Below are 18486 nucleotides of genomic sequence, written 5' to 3'. Positions count from 1 at the left end.
TATAGCATTCACCATTAACCCCTTGTAGTTCACTTCTAATCTGAAGTACATCATAGATTCATTCTATACTTAACTCAATCTCAATTCAGCACCACCAGTTAGAGTTCAACTCCAAGTTGTATCAAATTCCTGCAAAGTTACATTTAGTTGCAGCTACACTTCAATTCAGCGCAACCAAACACCATCACACCTGCAATATCTACAACTCGAACCTCCACTGACTGAATTAAACTCATCTTCATCACATCATCAACCAAGAGTTGCTACCATTCTCAATTCCAGATATTACACATCAGCATATCTCCACCCACATCATCATTACTACAATTTAAACCAACTCAACATAACCAATTCAGTAACAATACAAACATCCACTCTTCCAATTGCAAATCCATATCAGCTCTTCCTTATGCATCATACGTAACTGAATTACAACTCTTATTGCAATGACACCACCATTCCTCAGTTCACCTTGTTCAACACCATCATTCTTCAGTCACAACAATTAGCACTTCAGTGATATCACCACCAACCTCAGCTTCATTTGAAACTTCCATGTTATTTAAATCTGAACCACACCACCACCAAGTCATGTATTCAATAACCAAACACCACCAGCAATCCCGGCTTCACACATCTCTGTCAAATTCATCTCAATTCTCAATTTCTATTATCTCAAACTCAAACCATAACCTCATACACATAACTCTTCTTCTCAGCAAAACCCTAATTAATAAATCAACTTCAATCACTATCATATTCATCTTAATCATCACTCATACTGAACTCAAATTCAATCCTCTGAGAAGTCCTAATTCTAATTCAATTAACTGGGAAACTGAAATTAAACCCTATAAAATCATTTAAACTTCAATTAAACACAAACCCACTCTATAATCGATCAAAACGAAACGATTCATAAAGAACAATCAATAAACACAAAACCCTGAATTAACTTACCTAAATCTCTGCTTTTCCAAACTAACTCCACTTCAGTAATAACATCTCTTCCCTCAGTTCATCAAGATAACAAGGTTTACAAGAAAATCTCGAACAGAAGAGGCTAAATCTCTGTGATCAAAATCAACAGCGAGAAGAAGAAGAGAAACAGAGAAGAAGAAGAAAGAAAAGAGAAGAAAGAGAAGAAGAAAGAAAGAATGATCTTATCTGCTCGATCTGGGTTGATAAGGCCAAAGAAAACGATAAAGGCACCCAGATAAATGATAAGGGCAGTCAGGCGGTTTAGATGCAAATGATTATTTTGCCCTTCTCATTAATCTGATAATATCTTCTTCCTGGGTCTCTCAGGTGGCATTGCTCTTATTTGGAAGTCTGGATTTAATTTTGAAATTTTACAAAATACTAATAAAATGGTTAATGTTATGGTATCTGTTGACCCAAGCAAATTAGAGTTCCTAGTAACCTTTCTTTATGGTTCCACATACCATGACGAAAGATTATCTCAATGGAACTATATTAAGGAAATTGGTAAGAGTTAATACTCCATGGCTAATCATTGGTGATCCAAATATCAGAATGCATAGTCATGAAAGGTCTACTCTTACCAACCCAACAACTACTGAATTTCCAATAATACAACAAATAATTGATTTTTCAGATCTCTCTGATCTCGGTTTTGTTGGTAGTAAGTTCACCTGGTCTAATAGACAGTCTGGGAATGATCTAATTATGTCCATACTGGACAGGGCATTGGTTAATGGCTTATGGTTACATCATTATAAGGATTCCAGCCTTAGTCATATTAATACCATTGGTTCAGACCACTTACCTATTATCTTGAGCACTGAATCTAATAATAATAGGCATCAAGGTAAAAGGCCCTATAGGTACTTCAAATGTTGGTTTAAGGACCCAACCTCCCATGAGGTCATAAAACAATCCTACCAAACCAACTTAAGAGGATCCTATGCTTTTTGTTTCACCAAAAAATTAAGGAATGTGAAGTTTGGCCTTAAAGATTGGAATTTAAACTCTTTTGGAAATATAGATCAAAAAGTTAAGGATCTGAGTAACCAACTGCAATTTTTGGGTAGTCAATCTCCTACTACTCAAAACATTGAGTCTATTAGACAAGTTGAAAAAGACCTTGAACATTGGCAAAAGGTTCAAGAGGAGTTTTACGCCCAAAAAAACAGGGAAGATTATATAAAATGCTTTGATAAAAATACTAGTTTTTATCATACTTATGTTAACAGAAGAAAACAGTATAACCATATATCTGCCCTGCAAGCTAATAATGGTCAATGGGTTAATGACATAATTCATCTTGAGGATTTGTTAGTCTCTCACTTTAATTCTATCAGTTCCACTTCCAACTCATTTCAAGATAATATGTTTTTTAATTGCATTGACTCTTGTATTACTGGTGAGGACAATGACAAGTTATTGAGTCATATGACCCTCCAAGAAGTCAGAAACACAATTAAACAGATGAAACCATGGACTGCCCCGGGACCCGATGGCTTTCCCCCGGGTTTCTATAAGCAAAACATGGATCTCCTTGATTAGATCTTTCTTTGATTCCATGCACCTTCTTAAAGAAATGAACCACACTTTCTTTACCCTTATTCCCGAGGTTAATAACGTTTCTTCACCTGTTGACTTTAGGCCAATTAGCCTATGTAACACCAGTTACAAAATTATTTTTAAAATTTTAGTCAACAGGATGAAACCACTCTTATGCGAAATAATATCTCCCTTCCAGGCTGCTTATGTACCTGGTAGAAATATTCAAGACAATGTTATTATTTCCCATGAGTTGGTTTATTCTATGAAGAAAAAATCCAAAAAAGATAAGTGTGGTATCATGGGGCTCAAACTAGATATGTCTAAGGCTTTTGATAGAATAGAGTGGACTTTTCTTATTAATGTTCTGAAGAAGTTTGGATTCTCAAACCATTAGTGTGATTTAATCTTTCAGTGCATTAGCACCACCTCTATCTCTATCTTATTAAATGGTTCTCCATGTAAAGCTTTTAAGCCTACAAGAGGTCTGAGACAAGGAGATCCCCTATCTTCTTATCTGTTTATTATCTGCATGGAGGCTTTTTCTAGATACTTAACTCAGGCCGAGGAAAATCACTTAATTCATGGTTTCAAAGTTACCAAAGATGCCCCTGCTGTCTCGCATCTATTGTTTGCTGATGATTGCCTTGTTTTCACCAAGGAAAGCCATCAAGAAGCAAACAACCTTATGGATCTCATTAAGGTTTTTGGTAAATATATACACACAAAACAAGAAACAAGCAATAATCATGTTGAACAAATCAATCAATCAATTCAAAAATATTTTAGTGCTTGATTGTTTTTAATGATTAAGATTTATCTCACAAACCCAACCCAGTTCTAAACTAATCTCTTTTACTAACTGGCACTGGCTATTCTTAATGTTTCCCATATAAGATCTAATAGTGAGCTCTGATACCAACTTGTCACGCCCCAACTCTTAAACTTGCTTAGCTAATAATAAGATAACCTAAACCTGAAGTAACAGAATCTAGATCTTCTATCTTAAGGAACGTAAATTCATAAGAAAAACAAAACTAATACCCAAACTCTCTGATACTTCATAGATGAAAACTCTCAAATGATATGAATATGTTAATCTGTTGTTTGGTAGACATACAAGGATTCATGAATATAAAGATACAAAAAAGTTTTTAATCTGCTAAAGCTTCGAACCACGAAACGAATATCTTCATGCGCACCATCACTTCTGAAAACTGAAAAAGAAGTGGAAACGAGTGAGCACATCATTCCAAAGGGGTGCTCAATGGTAACATATAACTTTCAAGTAATCACTAACATACTTTCACAGTTCTAAAGATAAGATAATGAAATTAAAACAGAACACAAGATGAAAACTAATAACAACTATTACACACAGCACGAAGCAGAAGATTGTTTCAACTCTTTTCCCCAGATATTGCGTACCATAATAACAATATCCGTAAAAGATCCACCATCGGATGGATCTAGGAGAATAGAATTAAACAACCTAAACATATGTTATCCTAACCTCGTCTCACTCAATGGAGAAGAAGATGCTAGGAATAACTCCAGTCTCAAATGCTAGCAAGAAATCCAAGTATCGTAAGTTATCTTCGTGAAATGCGTACACCTCATAGATCCCAATGCCACCATCTAAGTCTAGAAAATAATAATGTTTTGATTACTATGATCAGGTCATAGTATCCCAGTCATACTACTAAGACTGAACAATCAAATATGATATGCACAGAGTGATTTCCCCAAATAAAAGGTAGTATATATAATAATCAACCGAGGTAAAGCCGGACTACTAAGTAATAATCAACCGTGGTAAATCCGGACTACTATCTTAAGACGATAAAAAATAATATTATTTATCCGGGATAAAACCGGGCTACTAAGTAATATTTAAACTACGTAGCATTGCCCTACTAAACTTAGCAAAGAGGTATGGGGAATCATAGACACTCTTCGCGGGGAAACACCCAACGCATATCACACAACATACCCATTCAATTACAAACAACATGTTAACATAATCATGCTCGCAGATATAGTAACTTAATGATTAAAAAAAGGTTACACAGTTCCCACCTGATTGATGACAAGTCTCGCATACCTTGAGATCCTCAATCCACTAGTTCATCCTTTGAATCGATCGTTGTTAATAACTAACTGTTAATCACACGAGAACTCTAAGAATCTAGCCACAATGACTCACACAAGAAACATACAATTCTATCTAATAGTTTTAAGCCCATTTATAGTTCTACTCCTTCGTACTATCTATCTTTAGCATATCTAAGGTTTACTAATCCAATTAGGTTGGTTCTATAGTCCAATAGTTAAGTCTTATAAATATCTACAATTTGTAAAGAAGCCAAAGGCGAATTCAGACCATAAGGGGTCCAAATCATCGACATAGGAAAATCAGGCCTAAGCCCAAGTCCACTAATCCGACCCCTTAAACTAAGGCTCAGTCCATTTGAGTCAAGTAACAGTCAAGTCAAGGTCAGGTCAAGTCAAGTCTAAAGTCTAAATCCGGTCCTGGTCAAAGTCAAGTCAAGTGGTCAAGCCTGGTCACTGAGTTAACTCAGTCAGATACCCCGAGTCAAACAGGGTAAATCAATCCGACAACTGACGGGGAAACAGAATTCTAACACAGGCCATTGCACAGGCCAGACATACAATTGCACAATCAAGATGCAACACAGAACATGCCAAGACTTTAAGTCAAAAATGCATTTCTAACTTCAATTACAACCCGACAGCTTAACCAAAATACAACCCTATTCCTTATTCTTGAATCTCAATCAATTCTGTTTACATCAACATCATCTCTAACACTGCCTTCATCCTTTTCTCAACTGTCCTGCCAATTAAACTTTAAAAGAAACACAACAACAAGAACCTTTTGCTTCAAATACAACCTCTTCCCATTGAGAATTCACTTGCACATTCAACTTCATCTGCACCTAGATACAACACCTCCAACCGAGCCATTACATCTTGCAATTGCACTAATAATATTACTAAATCCACATGCAACATCTCATTAAAACAACACCAACACCTATAGTTCTAAACTTCCACCAGTTACAACTCACTCTCTTCTTTACAAGTTTAATAATTCTTCAGATCCATCACCACCAGTTCTTTATAGCATTCACCATTAACCCCTTGTAGTTCACTTCTAATCTGAAGTACATCATAGATTCATTCTATACTTAACTCAATCTCAATTCAGCACCACCATTTAGAGTTCAGCTCCAAGTTGTATCAAATTCCTGCAAAGTTACATTTAGCTGCAGCTACACTTCAATTCAGTGCAACCAAACAACCAACACCACCACACCTGCAATATCTACAATTTGAACCTCCACTGACTGAATTAAACTCATCTTCATCACTTCATCACATCATCACATCATCAACCAAGAGTTGCTACCATTCTCAATTCCAGATATTACACATCAGCATATCTCCACCCACATCATCATTACTACAATTTAAACCAACTCAGCATAACCAATTCAGTAATAATACAAACATCCACTCTTCCAATTGCAAATCCATATAAGCTCTTCCTTATGCATCATATGTAACTGAATTACAACTCTTATTGCCATAACACCACCATTCCTCAGTTCACCTTGTTCAACACCATCATTCTTCAGTCACAACAATTAGCACTTCAGTGATATCACCACCAGCCTCAGCTTCATTTGAAACTACCCTATTGTTTAAATCTGAACCAGACCACCACCAAGTCATGTATTCAATAACCAAACACCACCAGCAATCCCAGCTTCACACATCTTTATCAAATTCATCTCAATTCTCAATTTCTATTATCTCAAACTCAAACCCTAACCTCATACACATAACTCTTCTTCTCAGCAAAACCCTAATTAATAAATCAACTTCAATCACTATCATATTCATCTTAATCATCACTCATACTGAACTCAAATTCAATCCTCTGAGAAGTCCTAACCCTAATTCAATTAACTGAGAGACTGAAATTAAACCCTATAAAATCATTTAAACTTCAATTAAACACAAACCAACTCTATAATCGATCAAAACGAAACGATTCATAAAGAACAATCAATAAACACAAAACCCTAAATTAACTTACCTAAATCTCTGCTTTTCCAAAACTAACTCAACTTCAGTAATAACATCTCTTCCCTCAGTTCATCACGATAACAAGGTTTACAAGAAAATCTCGAACAGAAGAGGCTAAATCTCTGCGATCAAAATCAACAGCGAGAAAAAGAAGAGATACTCAGAAGAAGAAGAAAGAAAAGAGAAGAATAAAGAAAGAATGAGCTTATCTGCTCGATCTGGGTTGATAAGGCCAATGAAAACAAGAAAGGCACCCGGATAAATGATAAGCGAAGCCATGCGGTTTAGATGCAAAAAATAATTATTTTACCCTTCTCATTAATCTGATAATATCTTCTTCGTCCGGTATCCGATTGTCACGTTCGAGTAATCTATCTCGCATAACTTTTCGATGCCTATCTAGTGATACTAATTTCGTAACTAGATCGTTGTTAGATTAATTTCTATTAATTAACATTCATCTCTAACTAATCGAGTCAATAACAGCTTAGTCGTCTCATGACTGGTCTAATAGCGTTGACGAGCTTGAGGGTCCTTACATCTGTATGGACTAACTCCAATGTATTTCCAAGAAAATCAACTAGACAATCAGACTCAATCAAGGAAAATAAACCTAAGAGCTATATCTCAATTTCTCAAATCAATCTACAATCGAACAGATAGAAATTTGTAAGCTGGATTAATATCAGAACTAAGCACAACATGTGATATTTCAATTATATAAAAATATAATGCGGAAAATAGATAACACAGACACCAATAAAATTTGTTAACGAGGAACCGCAAATGCAGAAAAACCCCGGGACCTAGTCCAGATTTGAACACCACACTGTATTAAGCCGCTACAGACTCTAGCCTACTACAAGTCAACTTCGGACTGGAATGTAGTTGATCTCTAACCAATCTCACACTGATCAAGGTACAGTCGCATTCCTTACACCTCTTAAACCACGCCGGATTCTGCGCACTTGATTCTCTTAGCTGATCTCACCCACAACTAAGAGTTGCTACGACCCACAGTCGAAGACTTGATAAAAAAATATGTCTCACACAGAAAAGTCTATTGAATAGATAAATCTGTCTCCCACGGAAATACCTACGAGTTTTTTGTTCCGTGTTTTGATAAATCAAGGTGAATAGGAACCAATTGATACACCGGACTTATATTCCCGAAGAACAACCTAGTAATATCAATCACCTCACAATAATCTTAATCGTAAGGTAGCGAAACAAGATATTGTGAAATCACAAACGATGAGACGAAGATGTTTGTGACTACTTTTTATCTTACCTATCGAAGATTAAATCTCGAGCAAATCTTAGAGAAGATAATACTCAATACGATAGAACAAAGTAAGATCAGAATACGCAACTACAAAGAAAATAGTTGGGTCTGGCTTCAGAATCCCAATGAAGTCTTTAAGTCTTTAAGTCAATTTTAGTGACAAAACTATCAGTACATATGAATTACAAAGTAAATAAACTTTGTAGCTTCTCATTCAAATGCTTGATTTCCGTGGTTCTTCAACATTACTCGAAATCTTCGTCACTTCCAAGTACTCGAGTGATTCTGAACGTGTTCAAATCATCATCATAGTTGTTAAAGATCCGTAGCCATAACAATAATTCCACAAGATTGTTTTCTTATTGTTATACAGTGTCATAGTATTATTACACAACATCAAAGTCCAGTTGTATCACAACTTTGACAATAATACTAAGGTGATATGTATCACTCCCCCTTAGTCAATACTTCATCTCACAATGAAAACCACTCCTCCTTACATAATGATCTGTAAACCATATGTATTTGTAGTGTGAACTACACAATAATTCTCCCCCTTTTTGTCAATAGAAATTGGCAAAGGTACGAAAACTAGTGGGATCATAATGAAATTCTCAAAGAGATACTTCATGACTAAAAGAGAACATATCAACTTTGTTTCGATGATTTCGCATAGTCAAAACTTAGTGTATTCATCAAGGAGTTTATAAATATACAAGATAATTCCTACAATATTCCACAGCCGCACTCCCCACAAATATTTGGCAATTAAGCACAATTTCAATTAAGAACTCTCCCCCTTAAATGTCTTTCCGAAAGAACAACAAGAGCGACCTTACTTTCACAAGAAAATAAGGATTTCTTTGGACATTTTGATACTAAACAGAAACAAACAACTACAACTAGAAACAAATGAGGAATTGAAACAACACTTCAATGAAACTTTAAGAATTTATTGCCCAAAAGATATTGATAGATCCAGGGGCAATACAACAGCGAGAAATCTAATGAACCAAAACAACACTAATAGACTGCCTTAAGTGTTGAAATGTAGTAGTGTCTAGAGGTTTGGTGAGAATATCAGCCAATTGTTGTTCAGAAGGAACGAATTCCATACTAATGATATCATTTTCATAGAGATCTCTAATAAAATGATACATGATGTCAATGTTCTTAGTTCTTGAGTGATCAACAGGATTATCAGTGATACGAATCACGCTATAGTTATCACAAAAGATTTTCATTATTCTGGTGTTAATTCCATAATCAGAAAGCATTTGTTTCATCCATAGAAGTTGAGTACAACATGATCCTGCAGTAATGTATTCTGCTTCACTTGTTGAGAGAGATTGTGAATTTGGTTTCTTATTATGCCAAGACACGAGATTCAATCCTACATAGTAGAAACCTCCAGATGTACTCTTTATGTCTTCAATACATCCTTCCCAATCAGCATCCGAATAGGCAGTATGATCAGTGTGAGTATCAAAAGTATAAGAGAGACCATACCCGATAGTGTATTGAATGTATCGCATGATCCTTTTTGCAGCTGCAAGATGAGACTCCTTTGGATTAGCCTGAAATCTAGCACAACAACCAATGCTAAAAGCAATATTAGGTCTAGTAGTTGTTAGATATAAAAGGCTTCCAATGATAGATCAATAAAACTTTTGATCCACACCTACTCCTTTCTCATATCGATATAGTTTACCAGTGGTGGGTATAGGAGTTAGTTTTGGAGTTGACTTATCAAGACCAAACCTTTTCACAAGATCTTTAGCATATTTTTTTCTTGAGATAAGTAAATTTCATCCTTATGTTGTTGAATATGTAATCCTAAAAAGAATTTTAATTCACCAACATTGTTCATTTCAAACTCCTTACCAAAATACTTGAAAATATTTTGCAAGTTTCTCAGATGTTGACCCATAGATGATATCATCTACATAAACTTGAGAAATGACAACATCCTTCCCACTCCATTTGGTAAACAATGTTTTACCAGCTCCACCTCTCGAAAAACCTTTCCTAAGAAGAGAAGTAGTTAGTTTCTCGAACCAGGCACGAGGTGCTTGTTTTAACCCATATAATGCCTTCTTGAGCTTAAGGACATGATCTGGGAAATCATGATTTTCAAATCCCTTAGGTTGAGCGACATAGACCTCTTCCTTTAAATTTCCGTTTAGGAACGCGGATTTTATGTCCATTTGAAACAGCTTAACCTTAAGAAAATAAGCATGAGGTAATAACAAACGAATGGACTCAAGGAATTCCACAGGAGCAAAGGCTTCGTCAAAATCGATACGTTCAATCTGTGAATATCCCTGAGCGACAAGTCTGGCTTTGTTTCTGATGTTGCCATATTCATCAGACTTGTACTTGAATATCCATTTGGTACCAATAATATTGATATTGGAGGGACAAGGTACAAGCTCCCATACAGCTTGTCTTTGAAACTGATTTAACTCTTCATGCATTGCATTCACCCAAAAGGGATCACTAAGAGCTTCATCAATATTTTTTGTTTCTACTTGCGATAGATAACAACCAAAATTGCAAATATTTTGAAGTTTTCCTCTCGTCTTAGCTTCCTCCAATAGTACTGTTAGTATCATGATTCCTTTGAACCTAGATGTTCCGAGGAGGAGCACGTTCTTGTTCAACAGGAATAGCCTGGTTAGGGCTTTTCTCCTCGTAACTAGAAATGTCAGGATCAGCAACTGTTGGAACAACTTCTAATGATTCTGGAATTTCCTTGACTTTCTCAATTGTCTCAGTTGGAGGCGATTCAGTAGGAGAGCTATCATGGCGAAAATTGCTCAGATCATCGATGATGATGTTTGCAGATTCTATCATAACTTGGGTTCTGAGATTAAAAACTCGAAAACCACGACTATCAGATGCATAGCCAAGAAAGATACCTTCATCGCTTTTAGAATCAAATTTCCCTTTCTGTTCTCGATCTTTCAGAATATATCACTTAATTCCAAACACTTTGAGATAGTGTAGGTTGGAGTTCTTACCGTGCCACAACTCATAAGGAGTATTTAAGATTCTTGACCGTAGGTAGACACGATTGATCAAATAGCATGCTGTGAAAATAGCTTCTCCCCAAAACTTCAAACGGTAAGTTTTTGTTATGGAGCATTACCCTTGGCATTTCCTGAATGTTCATATTCTTCCTTTCTGCAACTCCATTTGCTTGTGGATTAATGGGTGGTGAGTATTGTTGAATAATCCCCAGTTTGTCACAAAATTTAAACACCTTAGTTCTTTGAATTCAGTTTCATGGTCACTTCTAATTTTCTTTAGCTTGCGACCTTGTTCGTTCTGGATTCTATTAACAATAATCTTGAATGCATCAAGGGTTTCATTCTTATGAGCTAAAAAAGCCACCCAAATGAATCCGGTGTAATAATCTATCATAACTAAAGCATACTTCTTCCCAGCAATAGTAGGTTGTTGAATAGGACTGAAGAGATCCATATGAATTAAATCAAGTGGATATTTAGTGAGAATATCTCGTGATGATTTATGTGGAACTTTCGTTTGTTTACCCTTTTGACAAGCACCACAGACACCCTCAATCTTGGCAGTGATTTCGGGAACACCTTTAACAAGTTCTTTGTTGATGATCTTAGTTAGAAGGCGACAATTGATGTGACCAAAACATTCATGCCAAAGATGAGTAGATTCCACCTTAGTCAAATTGCAACTATTGCTAAACTGAATATCTAAAAGATAACAGTTATTTTCACCACGTATTCCCTAAAAAATTAATTTTCCAGTTTTGTCTACAATGTCACATCCATTCGCATTGAAGACAACTTTATGGCCTTTATCACAAAATTGACTAACAGAAAGAAGATTAGATGTCATACCTTTAACGTATACTACATCATGAATTTCAGGAACCCCAGGCAGTTTGATCGTCCCCTTCTTGCTTATGTAGCAATAACTCCCATCTCCAAATGTTACTGGTCCTCCTTCAAAGTCGTTTGAGTTCACAAACCAAGAACTATCTCCAGTCATATGTCGGCTACATCCACTATCAAGAAACCATTAAAAGGGTGATGTTGATTTTAGGGCAAAATCTCTCATACAAACACTACTAACCCGATTGGGTTTTCTTGTTAGAATTGTACACCTTTTGAGGGAAGAAAACAGTTGCCCAACTTTCTTGTGAAGATCACTAGAAACTTTTAAACTTTTCTTGAAGGCAATACATGTATGTTGAAAATTATTATGATAACCACAAAACATACATGAACCAACATCAACAAACTCATCTGAGAGGTTCTGAGTCGCATCAGGTTTCACAAAGCCTAAACCTTGCTTATCTCCTGACTTTCGACAATTCTTCATGGAAGAATTAAAGGAGTTATTTATATCCATAGAAGTGACTTTGACAGACTTCAAATCCTTATAATTTGCAATATCTACAACAAGATCAGAATTGATCCGGATTTGTTCATCCAACTTCTTCTGGAGAATAACTAGCTCTTCAAAACGTTCTCGAAGATCATAGTTTTTGATATAGATTTCGCAATGAAGACCATCAATTTTCCTTATCAATCGTTGTTTTTCTCGACAAAGATTTTTTATGAATTTTTCTAGATCAAAGCACTCAACCTCATTGATGGTTTCTAGAACACACTCGGAGTTTAGAAGATCTAATTCAGGTGAAGCGTTTATAAAGAATTTACTATCCATAGAGTCAGATTGCTACAAACACAGACTTATGAGGTCTTAAACGTGTTTGCATGCTCTGATACCAATTGAATATGCGGGGGTCTAACAACCACACCCAATATTTCGTTTAGGAAATATGTATGGACTAACTCCAATATATTTCCAAGAGAATCAACTAGACAGTCATAGTCAATCAAGGAAAATACATCCAAGAGTTATATCTCAATTTCTCAAATTAATCTGCAATCGAACAGATAGAAATCTGTGCGCCAGATTAATATGAGAAATAACTTGGATGGTACCAAAGACCAATATCCAAGCGTCAATCAGTTTCAATCAACAACCAAAGATTGGATTTACCAATTGATTGAACTACGCACAACCTGTGATATTTCAATTACATAAAAATATAATGCGGAAAATAAATAACACATACACCAGAATTTTTTTTAACGAGGAAACCGCAAATGCAGAAAAACTTCGGATGCTGGTCCAGATTTGAACACCACACTGTATTAAGCCGCTACAGACTCTAGCCTACTACAAGTTAACTTCGGACTGGAATGTAGTTGAGCCATAACCAATCTCACACTGATTAAGGTACAGTCGCATTCCTTACGCCTCTTGAACCACGCCGGATTCTGCGCACTCGATTCACTTAGATGATCTCACCCACAACTAAGAGTTACTACGACCCAAATTCGAAGACTTGATAAACAAATCTGTCTCACACAGGAAAGTCTATTGAATAGATAAATCTGTCTCCCACAGAAATACCTACGAGTTTTTTGTTCCGTCTTTTGATAAATCAAGGTGAACAGGAACCAATTGATACACCAGACTTATATTCCCGAAGAAAAGCCTAGTAATATCAATCACCTCACAATAATCTTAATCGTATGGTAGTGAAACAAGATATTGTGGAATCAAAAACATGAGAAGAAGTTGTTTGTGACTACTTTTTATCTTACCTATCAGAGATTAAATCTCGAGCAAATCTTAGAGAAGATAGTACTCAATACGATAGAACAAAGTAAGATCAGAACACGCAACTACAAAGAAAATATTTGGGTCTGGCTTCAGAATCCCAATGAAGTCTTTAAGTCGTTAACCTATAATTAATAGTTTTAGGAAAAACCTAGGTTAAAGGAGAATCGACTCTTAGGGAAGGAGTTTTTAGGGTTTCCTTAATTGATTCGTGCCAGACACACGGGTAGCCCGTACGAGATCAATCTCGACCCAAACGAATGACAAGAGTCGTTTGCATACGACCTTGTAGAAAACTCTTTGCACAAGAGGAAATCATAAAGACTCAAAAACAAATGTCTCATAAGAGAAGCAATTTTTAGAGTACAAGAGTAACATAAAGTTTAACCAAAACGAAAACAAAAGTGATCACAGTAAAAACAAATACTTGTGCAAGCATTTTCGCAAAGATACTCATGCTAAAGACGATAAGAAAATAGCTTGAGAAACCGAAAATACCATTGCCAACAAGTATACCTGAGCATATTTCTCAACCAGGATTTTTGTGTGAGAGATTTCAACCTTGTGATTAAGTAGCACAAGTATGAGCTTTTAACTCATCAAATGAATATTGTTTTTGGTTAAATCTCTTCCTTATGCACTTTGGAGGAAGGCTGTTATGATGTGAAAAATTATCATAAAACTTACTATCATCATAATATGACACATATTAAGGATTTTTACCTGAAGAGTGTTGTCTAGATGGAGTACACAGTTTGTTGATGATTTCCTTATATCCCTCAACAATCAATTTTAGGTTGTCATCCATCTGCTCATATCTGCATTCTTCACTTGATAAATGATTCACATCATGGTTATTATCATCTCCATTTCTGATAGGAGAAAGAACAAGAGTTCTTCTTGGAAGATATTTGTCAAAAGGTCTATTATGCTTTTGTGCATTTGAGGAACTCATTGAGTTGACCTTCCTGGTAAGAAACACATGATGTGTACTAAAACCAATTGGTTTAAACATACGAATGTCAGTTGCACCTTTACGAATCAAATCTAAGGTGTGTTGAAGTTGAACCAACGATTTGTTTTTCAACTTGAGTTTCCTCTTTTGCACTATATGTCCTTTTGAATCACAAAAGAGACACACTTCCTGATCACGGGAGTGATTAGAGATTGCAGACCTAACACTATCGTTTGGAGATTTCTTTCTTCCAACTGATGTGTGAATCCCCTGCACACCAGCTTGAGTGGGAAGAGAATCTGAAATTACTTCTGAAACTGGAGCTCTTTCAGTTTGAATAGAAGTAGATGGTATAACAGACTTTTCTGAACATCCTTGAATGAAGAGATTACTCAAGAGATGTTCAATTTCTAAAGCATCCTTTTCAAGTTTTTCCTTAAGTAAGATACGAGTTGATCGAACTTCAGGATTTTCCTTATAAGAAGCCTTTTCACATGAGTTACAGTCTTTTACTACACCAAGAAGGACATTGACGTGTTTTTTCAACTGTTTGAATCTATCAGCTTGAATTCTAACAAGATTTAGAATTAGTTTACTCTCACTATCTGTTGCCTCTTGAATAACAGAGTTGGATTCATCAGGATAACACGTGTCCGTGTTAGTCTGTTTCTTTTGAATACTAAGTTCGCTATACCAGAGATTGAATAATCTTTCTCTTTAATAGACCTATTAGAAACAAATTTTTATTTCTAGCGACGCGTTTATCAGAGATAGTAGTTCTATCCGTAGAGTCAGATCGCTACAAACACAGACTTTTGAGGTCTTAAACGTGTTTGCCTGCTCTGATACCAATTGAAAAAGAGGGGGTCTAACAACCTCACCCAATATTTCGATTAGCAATCTGTATGTACTAACTCCAATATACTTTCTAGAGAATCAACTAGACAGCCAGACTCAATCTAGATAAAAGTATATCAGCAAAAAGTTAATATCTCAATCTCTCGATTTGATCTATACTCAAGCAAATGGAAATCTGCGAGTCTTTATCAAATACTAGAGAGATAAACTTGGATGGTACCAAAGACCAATATCCAAGTGTCAATCAATTTAAATCAACAACCAAAGGTTGGATATTCTAATTGATTGATCTTAATGCACAACCTGTGATATTTCAATTATATAAAAAAATATAATGCGGAATAGAAATAACACAGACACCAGAAATTTTTTTAACGAGGAAACTGCAAATGCAGAAAAATCCCGGGACCTAGTCCAGGTTAAACACCACACTGTATTAAGCCGCTACATATACTAGCCTACTACAAACTAACTTCGGTATGGACTGTAGCTGAACCCTAATAAATATCATACTGATTCAAGGTACAGTTGCGCTCCTTACGTCTCTGATCCCAGCAGGATACTACGCACTTGATTCCCTTAGATGATCTCACCCACAACCAAGAGTTGCTACGACCCAAAGTCGAAGACTTTAATAAACAAATCTGTATCATACATAAAAGTCTACGATAATAGATAAATCCGTCTCCCACAAATAAACCTAAGAGTTTTGTTTCGTCTTTTGATAAAATCAAGGTGAACAGAAACCAATTGATAATCGGACTTATATTCCCGAAGAACAACCTAGAATTATCATTTACCTCACAATAATCTAAATCGTATGGTAGCGAAACTAGATATTGCGGAATCACAAACGATGAGACGAAGATGTTTGTGATTTATTTTTATCTTGCCCTATCGGAGATATAATCTCAAGTCAATTATTCAATTGAACTCGTATGATAGAAAATGGCAATATCATATCACTCAACTACAAGAGAAGTAGTTTCGTCTGGCTTCACAATCCCAATGAAGTCTTTCAGTCGTTAACCTACAGGGTCTCGAGAAGAAACCTAAGGTTAAAGGAGAATCGACTCTAGAAAAACCAACTAGTATCACACAGGAGGTGTGGGGATTAGTTTTTCTAGTTGCTAGATGTCTCCTTTATATAGTTTTCAAATCAGGGTTTGCAATCCAAGTTACCTTGGTAACAAAGCATTCAATATTCACCATTAGATGAAAAACCTGATTTAACCAAGCTAATATCTTTCAACTGTTAGATCGAAACTTAGCTTGTCACACACAAACAAAATGTATTTTATTTAGGTTTGAGTAACCATACCTAAACGTGTACACTTAGTTGGTTCACAAATAGTTAACCAATGGTTAGCCATATGAGCACTTTTATATTAACCGTATTCATCTTCTTCACATAACTAGTTCAAATGACTCATAAGAACTAGTTGAAGAGTTGTTCAATTGCTTAGGTCTTTATGAATAGACACAATTGAAACAAAATCGGTTTGATCACTTGAATCAATTCATGAACAATATAGCCACGGTTTGCAAAGATTGCATTCCTTATTGATTTATTGTTTAAGTTCATGAACTTCCGATTTGAGAAATATAACCAGCTTGGGTACGCGTACGGGTACGTGTACCATAGCTACCGGATTTGAGTTTAGAAACTCAACAGAAATTTTCGGTCGAAAACTTCCGTGGGTACGCGTACGGGTATGCGTACCTAAGGTGACTGGTTTAACAGTTTGCAAACTTACAAACTCAGCAAAAATTTTCGGTTCGAAAACTTCCGCTGGTACGCGTACCCAACCTGTCTCCTTCACAAATACCGTATGCACACATATGCAAACACTTGGTTTCCGGCACATGGATTTATACACTAATGTGCGAAAACACTATATATGCTTATATCCTAGTTGGTTACGTAATCTCAACTCTACATTTCAATCATTGAAACATTCTTCTATAATGTTATAACAGTCGTTATCCACAACTATCGTCATCAAAGCTATTTTCAAGATTGAAACGTCATCATGACTTTCGTCATGGGTAAAGATGAAAAGTGGTTAAAGCGAAAGCTTACCAACACATATTTCGAGAAAAATATAGGCGAGTAAACTCGGCTCGAAATAACAAATGTGCATGTATGAAAACTATCATACTTATACGACTTTGTCTCAAAAGTAGGAGATAGAGTAAATAGACTTTTAAGTGATAGATAAGTTCAAGTCTCCACATAACTTTTAGTCGGATGAAGTTCCACTGGTTCCTTAAGTAGTTCTTCGTCTTCGTAAGATGATGGCCATGGAGTCTGGAGCTCAACTACACTAACTGTCCTAAACCGAGACTTAGCTATAAGTAGTCTAGAAATCAAGACATATAGTTTTGACAACTAAACTTGACAAACATGCTTGAGATAGCAATGCATGCGAGTTCGACCGAGCAATGCTCTAACATATATTGGAGTTAGTCCATACAGATTGCTAAGAGAATATTGGGTGTGGTTGTTAGACCCCCGCTTTTTCACCCTTATATAGTCTTTCAAATAAGGGTTGCTTTCGATTAAAGCTAAGATAACTTAGTAACAAAGCATTCAATATTCACCGTTTGGTGAATTCCTGATTTAAGATTCAAGTTAAGTCTGCTTAAAAATAAAGCAATCAATCTCCACCGTTAGATGGTCTTAGCTTGTTACACACAAATGAAATATACCTTTATTTAGATATAACTTACCGTTCCTAAACGTGTATATTGAATTGGCTCATGGCTATAGCCTTTTATAATATATTCATTAACTATTACTGAGCAAAAAAAAGAGACGATATAAACGATCTGCAAAGTAGGCTTAGCAACTTTTTTTTGTTTATGTTGAGGGCCGGAATCAAAGGTGCGCTAGACCTGGCTCTAGCCTCCCCTAAAATGCTAAAATCACGAATTAATCCTTAATTTCATGTACATTTTATGTTCAATCCTCAATTTTAGTGTTTAGTCCCCTTACTTCCTAAGTTTCTATAGTTTAGTCCAACGAATCTGTTTCCCATTTTAGACTGGATTTGTACACCCGACA

At 35.8% G+C, this 18486-nt stretch overlaps 1 long non-coding RNA gene across 1 annotated transcript; it reads right to left on the bottom strand.

The window, feature by feature from the left end:
* Window positions 1–5226: 5226 nt before the first annotated feature.
* On the bottom strand, window positions 5227–6830 carry LOC113300289. Its single transcript, XR_003335676.1, has 2 exons — window positions 6653–6830; window positions 5227–6543 (listed from the first exon to the last, which is right to left on the bottom strand). It is a non-coding gene; the product is annotated as an uncharacterized LOC113300289 (long non-coding RNA).
* Window positions 6831–18486: the final 11656 nt, after the last annotated feature.

Source organism: Papaver somniferum, chromosome 1, assembly GCF_003573695.1.
Source record: "Papaver somniferum cultivar HN1 chromosome 1, ASM357369v1, whole genome shotgun sequence".
Taxonomy (NCBI): Eukaryota; Viridiplantae; Streptophyta; class Magnoliopsida; order Ranunculales; family Papaveraceae; genus Papaver; species Papaver somniferum.
This window is presented reverse-complemented; position numbering and strand designations above follow the sequence as displayed.